At 44.5% G+C, this 14,953-nt stretch overlaps 1 protein-coding gene and 1 long non-coding RNA gene across 2 annotated transcripts in view; one reads left to right on the forward strand and one right to left on the reverse strand.

The window, feature by feature from the left end:
- Positions 1-184: 184 nt before the first annotated feature.
- Positions 185-1,775, forward strand: LOC121202654 (uncharacterized). Its single transcript, XR_005898455.2, has 3 exons — positions 185-258; positions 344-662; positions 1,136-1,775. It is a non-coding gene; the product is annotated as an uncharacterized LOC121202654 (long non-coding RNA).
- Positions 1,776-8,405: 6,630 nt separating this feature from the next.
- stoml2 (stomatin (EPB72)-like 2) overlaps positions 8,406-14,953 on the reverse strand; it is a 288,761-nt gene continuing 282,213 nt past the window's right edge. Inside the window, exon 11 of the mRNA XM_029168409.3 lies at positions 8,406-8,415. The gene's annotated coding sequence lies outside the window, so the exon portion shown is untranslated. The remainder of the gene's footprint in view (positions 8,416-14,953) is intronic.

Here is a 14,953-nt window from a genome sequence, read left to right on the forward strand (position 1 = left end):
TGAAGTGTGATTAACAAAAAGGAGAGATGAAAAAGGTTGAAATTGGATTGATATTTGGGAATAGTGGCTGAGGGTGAGTTCTGTCAGCGCTGCTGTTAATCGACGAGGGGACTGCAGTCGTTGCTATGAGAACACCTTTCACATCACTTAGAATGTTGCCGTAATGCTGTTTCTGTTTTAATGGCTACAGCTCGGAAACCAGCTACACATCAAAGGAGATCAAGGACGAAGGCTTTGATTCAGAGGAACATGGCTGCAGTGAGTTAACCCTGTGTGTACTTCTACACATACTGCACTGTATGTACAGGGGAAACGGTGTCAGTGAAGATGCTCTCATGCACAGGAGTCAAGGAGCCACCACTCGAATCCCAGCTGACATGATGAGAAAAGGTGATAATGCTTGTTGGACCTCCCTGCTACCGATCCATCCAGTCATGAAGAGCCCACGGGAGAGCAGTGAAACGCTGCCACACATGGCTCAGGCGCCGAGGGAAGGATGCACGTCTCCCACAGGCCCCGCGTCATGGCCTAGATACTGTACCTGCCTCGCATCCGAGTGGGAGGCAGCGGGAGCGATGACAAATCCCGCCGGGATGCGCTTCGGCGAGGGATTCTCTAAAATGATTATCTGGACAGCCGAGGTGGAAATCCAGTGATTCACAGTGAGTCCACGGTCTCTCGATTTGAATAGATATGAATAGGTGTCATTCCAGAGCAGAATTAATCCCGGTAAACAGATGCTAAAACGTGATCAGCAAATGGCTAATCCTGCTAAATATTGTAATCACATGAAAGGAATGATGTACCTAATCACCCAAAGCTCATGTGTTGATGTGTTCTACAGGTAGTGCTCAGTCCTTTGTGCCTTGAATAGAACATTTCCTCTTTCTAGAGTCAACAAAGGTCTTTTGTGCAGCAGATGCTCACAGGAGTTTAGCATTTTGAGCTTCCCATTAATAATTAAGATCCTCATCAAGTGTGTCACACTGTGACATGACCCATGTTGGAGCTGTGATCATTTTAAATTCAGTGTGACAGCATCAAAGGAACAAGCTGTTGCTCTAACAGAGGCTGCATTCAGTTAGACACTTCATTTACTACTAGTAAATAGAAGATCTCTATTTTTCATCCCCAGACATAATATAAATCACTGCAGCACAAAAGTGCCAGTTGAAACCTATCACTTCATTCGTCCTGCACGTTGTGGTCCACGTCGCCATGGCAGCGGGCTGGATGTCCATCCTCCTTCCCAGCTTTGCTCTTCACCGCCTCCTGGGAAATCCTGTGGAGTTTCCAGGCCAGGGAGGATATGTAATCTCTCCAGCTTCTTCTGGCTCTGCCCTGGGGTGTTTTCCCAATAGAACGTGCCTAAAATACCTCCGTAGGCATGAATCCAAATGGCACCTGAACCAACTCATCCTCTTCTCAACACAAAGAAGCAGTCTTACTCGTCGTACGTCTGAGCTGCTCACCGTGTCCCTGAGGCTGAGCCCCACATACTATGGGTCACAATGTAGATCAACTGGTAAACCAAGAGCTTCTGGTGAGACTTCAAACGTGGTTTGTTACAGATAACCAGTTATTAGATTAACTCTGCAACCATGATAATATCTTCACTTTGTTTATTAGAGCATCAAACATGATGTATACAGTATGTTTACATGTAATTTGCTAACTGTGACTTATTCTGAATCTCTGTTATTGCCTTGAATTCTAATTAATTCTCGCATTAATTAGCAAACTCATTATAAAGCATCGCTTCATTCACTGAATAAAACCAGTCAATTATTGCAATATAATTAATAAGTTAACCAGTTAAATAAACATCTATTCAGATACAGCTTCAACTAAATCCTGCGTCTACAAGCTGACAGGTACCACAGTACTGTCTACAGCTTCATGCCGGAGTCAGAATCAGGAAACGCCTCACAACTGCTGCTGATGTGTTGAACGGTGAATAAGAGCAGACAGAGGCTTGTGACGCAGGGTTGTTGGTCTGGTGAACACATTGTTTGGTTCCCGGCTCTGTACATCACATCTTATTAATTCCCCCGATTAGTTCCTCCGTTTAGAGCGTCGTGATATTAATGTTGGAGCAGTAAGCTGGAAAATGATTGTCTAGACATTGTCAATAAGTGAAATTCCTACTGAAGCTGTTGCTCTCACAAATAATTCCATTTATTCTGATGATGAAAATGGCCAATTTCAACACACACACACACACACACACACACACACACACACACACACACACACACACACACACACACACACACACACACACACACACACATCATCACTCAGTCTATTGCCCTCCAAATTATCTCATGAAGCAAAATCAAGACATTATTTGCATTTGACTGATTCATTGATGCGGTAGCACAGTAACACATTCAAACGTTTTTCTAATGTATAAATTACAGTTTTGCAGCCAATTAGCAAAGTCCAATACTCACAAACAGATTTCTGGGTGAGAAGCATCATACAACCTGCACAGGCCACCAAAAAATGATAAATATTAAATATTATAGCTGTTGAGCAGTGCTGGGACCTGACTCTACCGTACTGCACCTCTCTCCTAACAACACAGCACAGTGAGTGAGAGTCAATCTGTAGCAGCATTTTGTCACATGGATCCGTCATATGAACGTGTTCTGTGTTGTACGTGAACACACACGCACATACAGTAATAAAATGTGTTGTCAGGAGTCCACAGACCCACCGCTGCGCCTCCCACCGCCCACTCAGGCGTCATTAAACACCTTCCGTTCCTTTAACCTTTGCTCTTTCATGCTCCATCACCTCAGACCATGTGGCTCCAAGAGGTGAGGGCTTGTATCGCTCACACCCACAGTCTCTGAATGGATTTATGCACAGCATTAAAAAGCTAATAAGTCAGACAAAGCTGTACACCAGTGCACACGGCTGAACAAAGAGACTCAGTTGAACGAGCTAATATTCAATCATTTCCTGTCATTTTGATAAGTTTGGAAAACACTGCTGTAATAGCCTTTTCAACATATTTCTTCACACTGTTTGCACAAGCAATCTTTGGAATTAATAGAGTAACAGGCACAGCTGTTCCCCTTGCTTTTGTGCTCGGGCGTCATAGATTAGACCTGCAAACGTTATTATTCAAAAAGACTTACACCTTCACCCCAGATGGAGGTTTTCATTTCCAAGAACACAATGCAACACAGATATCAAAGCCAAAGTTAAACCTGTAGTTTAGATTCTGGTCTTTGGTGTCTGGAGTGATGAAAGCCCAGACTTTTAAACACTTAAAAAGCTCATGACCCACACGTAGGAACATAAACAAAGTAGATATTCTCCTCAAGAAAAGAAAACTATTTTCTTCTGGTGTCAGAGCTGATAATTTGTCAAGTAAAACAGAATCTATATTTGACAGTGGCCTAAAAATTAAAGGGAAAACCCAGCAGGAATAGTTTTAATTGGGTGCATTTGATATATTTTCTCAGATTTATGTAAAGAGGTGATTAAAATGACCTCGTTGTAATGACTCTCACATGTGCCTCAGCGTCAAAGCGCAATCCAATCTCTGTGCTCATGTGAAGAAAAATACTATGTCTGATTAATTATTCATTATGTTGACCTCCAGGGGACACAAGTTGATTGAGATGATGAAGAGGAGGAAAAAACGGCAAAGTCTGACTGAGGAAAGTAACTGTGGCACTAATCAGTTCTCGTCCCAATATCAGACCCATCAACGTTATCTTCAATGGCCTGTGATGTAATCACTTTCCTCTTCTTCCTCTCAGCCTGATAAATTGGGTTGTCAGAATAAGAGGAGAGTAGCAGCTCTGGCTGGAGAAGGAAGATGGCAGAAAATCAGAAAATTAGATTCAGACATTATTCTGATCAAGCATCTTGTTTCACGTGTGCGACACATGAACCAAGCAGCGTTTACATGGTTGGGATGGAGGAGCTGACAGGAAGCGGCAGTAGGTGGAGTGTCTGGGACCACTGAGTCAAACAGCATGTTCATAGGGAGGTATGAGCCGAATATGAGGTGGCCACACAGTATACAGTAAAGCTGTTTGATCTTGTCTTCATACAATTACAGTAATGTAGTGGGAGCACTTGCTACTGAAACCACAGGAGGTGGAAAACAATGGGTCGCATTGTATTTCACATATTTGTGAAGGGACAACTTTGTGTTGCTGTAGCAACAATAAGGAGCAGCCGTGACAGAGTCTGAGGGAAATAAGAAGGACACCTGAGAGACAAAGAGCCGCGGGAGCCCTGGACGAGACGACCGCGCCGCGGGGAACACAAAGAGCCAGACAGCAGGGCCCTGCCAACGCCGGGCAGCCTGGGAGCTGCAGAGATGAGCAATCTGGACGTGCAGCGAGGACGTGTGTGCACAGCGCACTCAGGAGCGTGGCAGCAGCGACTGCTTCCTGGAGAAGCTGATGTTTCTCATTCCTGTAAAGCTTGATTTGCCGTAATTGCTGCCCAGACGTGTGTGTGCGTGTGTGTGTGTGCGGGGGGGGGGGGGACCACGCCCCCCAGTTGTCTCTCTGGCCACGCCCCCTCCCTCTCCTCCTCAGTCACAGACACTTTCCCACTTTTTCTTGGTTTACTACTTGTGTAAACAGCTTGTATAAATATGAAGTTTAGTTTGGAGGTTGTTTTTGTATTTCATGATTAGAGATGCTCTTCGCCTCTAAACATTAACCTTCCTCTGGTTCTGGGGCCTTAACATGTTTTTTCTTTAATGCAGTAGCTTTGAGATCATGAGTAATTTTTGCAGCTTCATTTTTCAGTTTTCTGTAGGATTTCCTGGATTGCAGTGAGTCCAGCAGTCCGATACTCTGCAAAAATGAAAGTGCAACATGTTTCCCACGTCGCAAAGAGGAAAATCATTTATCTTAGGTGAAAACAAAAACAACAAAAAACAATAATTAGCCAAACATTGTGCCAAGATTCCTTCTAGTGCTTTTTTGGCTCTAATGACGTGCACCAGAGTGTCGAGTATATTTGTTGCCAGCAGAAAACAAATTGACCCAGTTGTTGCACAAATCATTTTATCCTAACGTGCTCGTGTTTTTGGCCAGTTTCCACATCCAGCGATTACAATATTAATCACTGATATTTATTCTATCGATAGTTAAGGTTTTTAAGTAATCTGAGAGCGTTTGACGGATTTTGCGTCTGTTCAGCATCACGGAGCTCCGTCCATGCCTGTGCTCCAACACGTCTAACTATGACCTCACAACTGAGGGTAATTAAAGCTTTGTGGAAACGGAGCAGCTGCAGACTTGATTAGGCAGCGAGGGGGGACTTTCTTTCCTGCAACGTCGCCTCCTCAAGGTTCTTTGTTTATCCTCAACCACACATCTGCTGAAAGGTCAAATAAGTCTCTAAATCTCCATCAGTGTCAAAGCAAAATCACAGATTTTTTTTACCAGCTACCTATTAAAAATCGAAGTTCTATTTCAAGTCGGTACAAATCTCAGGGTTTAGATGATGTCTACAGTAAGTTTAGCCTTTTGTAAATTCCTCTGTTGCCTTTATGCTTTTTTCAAACTTAGACCAGTCTCTACATATTGTAGAAGTACAGCATTTTTTGGATGACAGATTCTTAGCAATATTTTCATTATAGTAGATGTTTTCTCCTATTATCACTGCCCACATTTACATCTCTGAAACTTTTGATGAACAGTTTAATCAAATTCCATTAGATTCAAATACTTATTCTATATATAAAAATGTGCATGTACAATTAAGTGTATGTTGGTAATAGAAACCAATCCTCAGGGATGCAGTATATCAACCTACCTAATTGAAAAGATAATGGGATAATTAGCTGTCGGTTCATAAATGAGTTAAGAAAGTTCCCGGCCTGAGTCGGATCTGTGCTTTACTGAAAGGTAATGAGAAAAGTTCCAGGAGCAGTAAATAAATAACTGCATGTAGGATACAATATTTAAGAGCATTTGTAGACGCTTTCAAATCAGGGTCTCTTGTGTTCCAACGTCTGATGCCTGTACACAGAGGACGAGGAGGAAAAGGCAGCTCCTCACTTCCATAATTCAAAGCTCAAAAAGACGCCCGCTCGCGCTGAGGCTTGTCTCCACCGTGTGCCCAGTGTGTGTTCTCATTCACAGATGAACACACTCCTGTGAGCTGGGCTCATTCTCCAAGACTCACAATAATGCAAGTAGCCCCATTCTTTTCTGCTGTGTTGATTTACTATCTCATGACTTACTACATCTGAAGCTGTGACTGAATGACGCATCTACAGACGGGCATTCCTGTTTTCTGCAGATACCACACATACTCTCTCCTTTTGCTCCTCACGGACGTTGTTGTCTCGTTTGGGATCCAGAGATTAGATTGATTCCTAAGGCGTTAGGACCACAGACAGTACGAGCAGAGGCCGTAGTGGAATATTTACTTTCAGTTTGTTTCCTAAACTGTCTTCTAGTGTTGTTTAAGTGAACTCTATTATGTATTTACTGTACAGTATTTTCTACATTGTACGTTAAGGACTCATCTTTGAAAACATCACAGGATGGACTTTCCCACAGAGTCGATGGAGCTCCAGTTAGAAGAGAGTGGGTTCTTTATGAGTGCAGATGCACATGGACATAGTCCTGCTGTAATTCCCTTGGTTCACTACAACTTACTACAAATGTTTTGGATGTGTAGCGTTGGAGCTTTGAGGGACAGCTCTGAAAAACGCTGCTCTCCTGCAGCTCCGCGCTGTCTCTGACACACTAATTGCAGCCGTTTTGGCTGGACATGTTCCCGCTGCTGTCTCCTCAGACAGAGCAGCGTTCCGTTTTCTTTGGCATCAGACGGATTCTTTACTTAAGGCACAGTCAGAGTGAAGGATGAGAGAGAAGGAACATGGACAGTGGCAAAGCGAGACACAGAATCTGCAGCCAACGTGAAAACGGACAAAAATAAATCCCTGAAATGTTCAACGCGCGTCTGATGATGACGAGTCGCAAACTTTCTGTTTATTACAAAGGATTGATAATAATACAGTTAATGAAACTATGTTGTTTTTTTTCTAAATGTTTTTCCTTGTTTTTGTAACCTTGAAATTAAGACTCACATTAAAACAGTTGAGTCTTAAGTCATCACAATATTGTTTATATCATATTTATTATCCGTATTTACATTGTTCTAAAACGTCTGAAATGAAAACGTACTGTTTGTCTGCACAGCCAGGATGTTGTCCCGTTGTCATGGCAGCATTCAGTCTCTTCCATCCTGATCCCTGTCCACCACCAGATGGTGTTAATGGTATGACTGATTAGTGGTAGTACAGTAGTAGTGGTGGTACAGTAGTAGTGGTACTGTCAATAAAGTACACTGTACATTTGTCTTCATACACAAAGACGGGTTGCAGTAGAAGCAAAAGAAGAACAAAGTGAATGACTAAAACCATACAAAGGAGTAATATTAGTCTCCATATCTCAGATATGATATTGGGGAACAGTATCATTTTTCTCATTCCAGTAGAAGCTAGAATGTTCCTGTCAAAATGTTCCTGAGGGGAAACACAGCTGCTGTACAAGCAGCATTTTAAAATAGATTCATAGATGTGACTAAATGAGATCTGCAGAAGAACCAAATCTTAATTATATTCTGCTTATTATTCTCCCAAGCAAATCAAGTCTCGCAGAATTTTGCATAATTTAAATTATTCAGTTTGGTTAATTGAGGGCAAGAAGGGCTCAACATCTGTAAATGGTCCTGGGCTATGGGTGTGATGGCCGTGGCTAAATGTATATGTGTATGTGTATGTATGTATATATATACTTTCAGTTGCACTTCATATTTAATATTATTTTTTATTTATTTAATATTTTTCAGTCTCCATCTTGTGGGGCAACATGACGCTCCAGTAAATGCTTGCATACAGTAACTACCACACATCACTGCTGCCTCCTCCTCCTCCTCTTTGCCTCGCTGAGGTGTTTCACAACTACGTGAGCACAGGGAAAAGTGTGTGATGCTGCCGGTCTTTGATGTCAGCGAGACGCTAGCATGTTGAGGTGCAGCATCTCTATTCACGGAGGCAGCGGACTGTTAAAGGGCGAGCGCACGGCGCACCCTCCTTCAGAGTCCACTTCCTGACTGTTGTTTCTGGCACTGGGGATCAAGAGCCACTTCCTCATCCTTTATTACTGAACAATGGAGTCAGGGAAGTGCATAAAAACATGTCTGCCGGCATTTTAATGTGTGTTTCTTCTTTTTTTTTAATTCAAAGCAGCAGAAAGCAGCTCAGAATCAGAGACCATGTCCTTGGTTGGTGGAACTGCATTAGCATTTTAACCAGAATACAAAATGTCAGCTATAAGGAAATGAAATAATAATTAATTATATTCATATGGCACATCATTTATATACGTGCACGTAAACAACTGCTCCAAGTGACTTTGTCCAGGCCGTCTGGACATTAATAGTCATAAAATGAACCAGGGTTCCTCTGGTTCCTCTAAAATCAAATCTGTGGCAGGCGTTGGCATCCGTGTCCTGTCATGGGCGGCTTCAGCTTCAGCCTGTTGTAATAACTTCACTTTTCCAGCTCATCACTGCAAGTTGTTGTGCAAACAAATTGCACGGTTTGATCTCTTCATCCGATTCTCCGGTGAAGTTGTTGCTTAGTTACTGTGCCCTCCTCTGCTGTCAATGGACGAACCAGCATTTCTCCTATTGAACTAACACATAAAGGTGCGTCTCACTGGGAACGTCTCCACGAGGTGTCTCATTTGCGTTGCTACTTACTCCTCTGAGTATTCATTACGGTTTGAACTACAGAGCGACTAAACTCCTCCAGCAGCAGCTGGATCCGGGCAACAGTAAGAGTTTAAAGGGCTCAGTGGAAGAAAAGCTTGGTTTTTAACAGTAATGACAAAAAATAATGTAAATACACACAAGCTGCATGTAAGTGGTTTAGAGTGAGTATTTGTGAATATAGGAAATGGAAAGAACCCATCCGCGAGTTCTTTGGTTCTATGGTTGAACCGGTTTCTCATTGTTCCTGGAATAAACCAATAACTTTTGACTTTTAGGTAAAGACCAGACAGAAGCTTTTAACGGAGCCTTGAAGTGCGACCTCCTGGTGGCGTTGATGCAGAGACGGAGGGGGCAGAGTCCTCTAATGGCAAGATAATGTGAACAGCAAGAGTCTAAGCTGTGAGGAATTAGCAGCGGCAGTCCGACGGCGACTGAGTCGCCCGCTAGAACCTACAGGAAGTTCTAGTCACACTGATCGACTGGCTCTGGAGTCACGCTGGTCATTAACATCTCAGTCGGTTTCCTTTAAGGTCAGAATTTAATACGGACCCCCCGTGGAGCTATAACGCGTGGGGGGAAAAAGGCTCTGGGGTCCAAAGGGAGCAACGTCTTAAATTTCAGACTTCGTCTCTATAAATTCTAGAAATCAGAAATAGTTTCACTAACATTCAGTTAACTGCGAATTGTTTGAATTGAGATTTAAAAGCGGCATCAATCAGAGCTGGACCCCATTTAAGGAGGTTTAAATGTGAAGCTGTCTGTCAGCAGCGATGCGATGCGATGTGTAAAGCCTGCTTCCCTCACAGCTGTTGCCAGTAATGTGCCCCTCCATTCATTTTCCTTCCTGCCCGAGTCTGCACCACATCATTTATGACTCACCTCCATCCGTGTGGCTGCAGCCTAAAACACTAATGCTGTGGTTATTCACTCCCAGGGAAACGCAGGCAGATTCCCAGAGTGTAACCTGCTCCACGCAGCCGCTCTCGTCTCTCTGGGGGACGAGGGGCAGAATTCGAAACAATTCAAATGCTCGGGACGATTGATGCCGTCTAGTGCCCTTGGTGCTGCTCGGCTGCCGGCTCCTGTTGAACACAGCGGTGAAAGCGCAGCGTGTTGGGTTTGTTTTAATCCACATGATCAGATTGCTTTGATGTGATTTGTCAGCGCGTTGCGTGACAGAACCCACAACCTCGGGACTGAGACAAAAGGAGAGATCAAACGCACAACTTGGCTTTTGAACAGAGACAGGAAGAGCGCAATCAAACACAAAGCACAGGTTGGAACTGAAGGAATTTCGACTTCATAACTGGGAAAAGTGGCGTCTAAATCCGGGCCTGTAGTGGTTTAAACACACTCCCACTCGCTCGCTCTGAGTCACCGCCAAGCATGACAACAGTGATCCACGAATGGAAAGACGCTTGATGTAGCAGAGAGGCATGATGGGAAGGCGTCATGTGAGCGTTGATGAGTACGGTGACAACAGAAACAATGGGATTGTTTGGTGCAGCCGCTAATGTGATCCATCAATCCCACGCTGCCTAATTCCTCTCCCCCAACGACACGCGGCACTAAATACGATACAGCAGCGTTTGCACGGCGAAGGCGACAACGCGACACGCTCAGACTAAAGTAGGTCACGAAGCGCATACGCTGCAGTTCTCTGCCGGTGATGCCGGTGTTTGTAGGTGTGTGAGGCTGTTGGTGCCAACAGGCTCTGATCAGAATTTGCTTGGGCGACTTTTACTCAGCTCTGTTGGTTTATTGGCCCAAATGTGTGATTCGCTTTTCTCGAATAACATGGCTTCATGATAAAGCAGATTTTATATTAATTAGTGCTGGTAGATTTCCTCCTGTCTCTGTGTAGAACTCCATCTGGGCACAGGTCTCCCCTAAGATTCAAGGGTGAACTGGATCTGATGGGTTCCGGTGGTCAAAGTCCAAACTTCCAGGACATTGTCCCAAAGGTGCCTGCAAAGAATCTTATCACATTTGGAATTTAAACTGAACATTTATACTGTAAGAACTGCATCTTGGCCAAAGACAACAGCCTTTATCCCAAAGAAAGGAGGATGCTTCGATAGTGACAGTGGGACTCAATGCGTTTGCATCTTATCGTATGTGCAAGTTGTACACACACATTTAAATATTAGTAGCACGACTGTGGCTTTAGTCCACGGAGCCTTGTGTGCAGAGTGAAGAAGCAGATATTATAGCATTGGTTTTCAATGACATGGCCATTACAGTAACCTGAAGGTTAGTTACCTGGGCTAATGGAGCGTGTACTATTGATTCCTCAGTGCACTATGTCTTTAGGAATGTGCATATTTATAGCAGCTGAAGGCTTTGGGCACACACGCTCAGCGCATGCTTGGCTTTTTCCTGCTGCTGCAGTAACTGTTGCGTTTTCACGGTGTCACGGGAACAAGCAGCTTTTGTCTTATTTGGAGACTCCCCAGTATTTTGAGGAGACAGACTTCAAAGCGAGTGTCATTGTTTCGTTGGGCTAATTGTGGCTTCGGCTTCTCCTTTTCAAACGGCTGGATCAAAAGGCGTCGAGTCAAGTTATTAAGTGGAATTCTGGGGGAAACGCACAATCAATCAAGTGGGAAGGAAGGAATCAGAAGGGAAGGAAGGAATCAAATGTTTGATTGTTATTCTGCGCGTGATGGGATTCTACAATCCTGATCAATATTCCACAGCCACACTTTTGTTTGAGAGAGAAGTCCATTATACTCTTTGTCATGAAGATCCCCAGAGTTGCCCCGGAGCAATATTAATACCATGAATTAGAAATGAAAGGATGGCAGCAGGTACCACGGAGCCTTTACATTTCATATGAGAGGATGAACGCTTAGTGACAGCAGCTGGCGATCGCTCCCACGGCTGCAGCAATTATACTGTGGAACGGGCTCATGATACAAAAGAAGGGGGGTTCACCACACCTCTTTGTCTATGTCATGTGGATATGCAGAGCAGTGTCGCTCGGCTCAGGAGGATTAACACGACGGCCATGTTAATGGAGCCTTCAAAGGCTGGAGCGGAGACATTTGGTGACTGTAGACAGGCTTCTACCCACAACGCAAGCTACGTGACGGGAAGGTCTCTGGTCTGAAACCACCTGATGCTGGTGCTCGGCTCACGGCCCGGATAAACCAGTAGAAACCAGTAGAAACCAGTAGAGCACAGTAGGTACTGGTTACAGCAGTTGAGCTGTGAAGCTGATCCTCAGCTCTGACCGTCTGTGTGCTGAAGGTTCTGCCTCCTCTATGACCATGTTTGACCGAGTGCCTTTAATCTGTGTGTCTCTGCCTTCGGTTTCTCCCAGCTCATTAACCACATCAGCCTCATCTGTGTTCCGTGCTTTATTAGTAGCTCTGCGGTCGTTCACTCTGCCACGTTATGACTTCCTTCCCACAAGCCTTTGTTTCCTGCCTCATTCCCTGAACTGGATCTGTACCAGGACCCCGAGCAGGAGTGTGCTACTGGTGGTACTGGGCGACATCTGGCCTGTCTTCCTTCACCAGCAACCTGTCAGCCAGTTTTGGAGCTGGAAACTAACTAAACAAAGTGTCTACAATTAGGAAACACTGACTGAATTCATTTGTCAATGATGTTTTCAACATTGCGTTTCCTCTCCATCAAACACATTCACTCTGAGCCTTGGACCCAGGATGGATGTGGATCTCAGTGCTTCTAAAACTCTATTGAACCACTTCAGCTACGTCTCAGTGATTTCTCTGTCACGCCCATCAGCCTCGATAATCCACGGTTGGTGAAGCACAGCCATAACATATAATCCACCATCTTTGGTTTGAGGGCTCAGCGTTTCACGAGGTTTCTTCATGATACATATTGAGCAGAATGTTTAAACGTAGGCTTTAAATTATAGCACTTATCACATCCTGAAGTGTTGAAGATGTGATCACCACACGTTCCTTTTACCTACAGTATTGAGGAAAATGTGTTTGCTATATAAACACATCAGAAGAAAATAATGGATGGGATGTGAAGTTCAGGATCTTATTGAGACGTGTTTCTGAATTACTGCAGGTAAACACAGCTTTTATAGGAATGGCAGGTAAATAAAATGTACTGTGATGTGACAGTGAGCTTGTAAATGATGGCCATTTACACTGCAGCAGCACAAATACAATTAAACTACACACATAATTATGTAAACTATGCTTGAACCCATAGGTTTCTTGGTGTCATAACAGACCTACCTGGTCCTCGTCACCTTCAGGTGGTTTTCTGACCTCCCTACTCGTCTGTTAGAGGAACAGATTAATTAGAAACAGGCTTAGGCCTTGAGGAGATGAAGCCCTGCCAGACAGATGTTGTTTGAACAGCAAACTGGTCCTAGGATATTAAAGAAAGATGAGGAAATTGGATTAATTGGAAATGAAGGACATATGGGTCATAGCGGCTCCTATGGGGCTTGAATAACCCTCATCCTGGGTGTGATTTCCTGCAGTGTTAGTCACATTTATGTTGTTAAGGGAAGCACCTTGTGAGCGCGCTCAGTGATGTTTGTTCAGATTTTAGCTGAGGAAACAGACATGGTCTGATTTCTTAATGACCTTTTTGTCCCAATGTGCTTTTAAAATGGGTCTTCACCTCAGTGGATAATGATGCTTGTTTTGTAGGAGAAGGAGGGCGATGATGTCATTTAAGCTCTCATAACCACCCAGAAAGTCACATTCTTACAACTGAAGGAGTGAAGAACCTGTCGGACGCCGGGTCGTGGCTGCTCAACGTGCTCTTTAGCAAACCTAGTCTCAAACACGGGAGCATGAGTCATCAGCGTCTGTGCTGCATTCAGGGTCCCGTTTGCTGCCTTGCTGGAGGACCGTGTCCACGCCGGCGCGGCAGCTTTTCTAATTGCGTGTAATTCTGCCCGGGAGCGGATCAAAGCCGGGTCGGCGCCGCCGTGGGCTCGCTCAGGAACGAACGGCATCAGGACATTAAAGGCGCTGCGCCTCGACGCTCCGCTGGACCGCGCTCCCACTGTTTGTTTTGCCTTTTGTTGGAGGTTCGCCGGCTGTGATAAGTCACATGAGGGTGGTCTGCTTCCGATAGCAGGTACATTACAGACCGTGACCACCTTCCTCCTGTTTAATCCGCAGATTTAATGAGTTCCAGTTATCGAGGCCGAACAGAAGAGACGGCGTTAAAACAAACACGGTGGCATGTGACGCAGGGTGAAAGTGATCAGAAAGGCCTGTGATGATATCGAGGAGCGGGCGCTTTTATTTCATTGAGCTATTTCGCCTTTTTCTTCCTAATTGCTGATTCCTGAAACGCTGGCTGCACACACATATGCTACGCTTTATCACAAGCGGTAATTACGCACAGGTTCATTCGGTGGCTACAAATTAAGCAGCAACCAAGTACAAACAGGTCAACAGCGCCGCTACCATTAGCTTGATAACAGTATAATTACAAATAATCAACCTCACTCGTTTGATAAGGGCATTACTTTTAATCAAAGACCTGCAAACAGCGTCTCGGCACAGTCAAGTGAACACTTCTTACAACACGGAGCTGCGTTGCTGTGTCACTGGGTCAAATGAACCCTTGATTTATTGACTTGCTTTAATGCTGCCATAGGATCAGGCTCCAGACCGAGGCGCTGCACGCGCCGAGATCACGACCCGCTTTAATGTGGACATTTTTCAGATTAGCCGGTCGGCGCTCCTCACCTCACGCTGCGTCCCGTTCAGTATGCGACGATTTGCGGGCGGCGACGTCTGATGAAGCACCATCTCGTCGCGCTTTACGGCTACAGTAAAACTAGATGTGGTCTTATTTACAGCACATTAAACTCATCCTTTCCACCGACTCTTTGTCTTGTACGCAAGACGCTAACATTTGCTGTTTTCAATTTAGAAGCAATGCAACAAAAAAAGTCTTATGAAGCGTATCATCCCGAGAGATCGAAAACATTTACACTAATTCCACGCAAAATACAAGCGAGCACAGGCTTCTGTACAGGAGGATACAGCCTGCAACACTGTTCACATTGTGCTAAACATGTTTTGGTAGAATTTAGCAAACGTGTTGATTGAATAGATTTGATTTGCAGGTAGTGTTCAGCTCGGCCTCCGCTCAAAGGAACCAGTGAATGCTCGGTGTGATTCGGTGCAGTCGCGCCGATCGACACCCCACTGGATAA

Source organism: Betta splendens, chromosome 12, assembly GCF_900634795.4.
Source record: "Betta splendens chromosome 12, fBetSpl5.4, whole genome shotgun sequence".
NCBI classification, from domain to species: domain Eukaryota; kingdom Metazoa; phylum Chordata; class Actinopteri; order Anabantiformes; family Osphronemidae; genus Betta; species Betta splendens.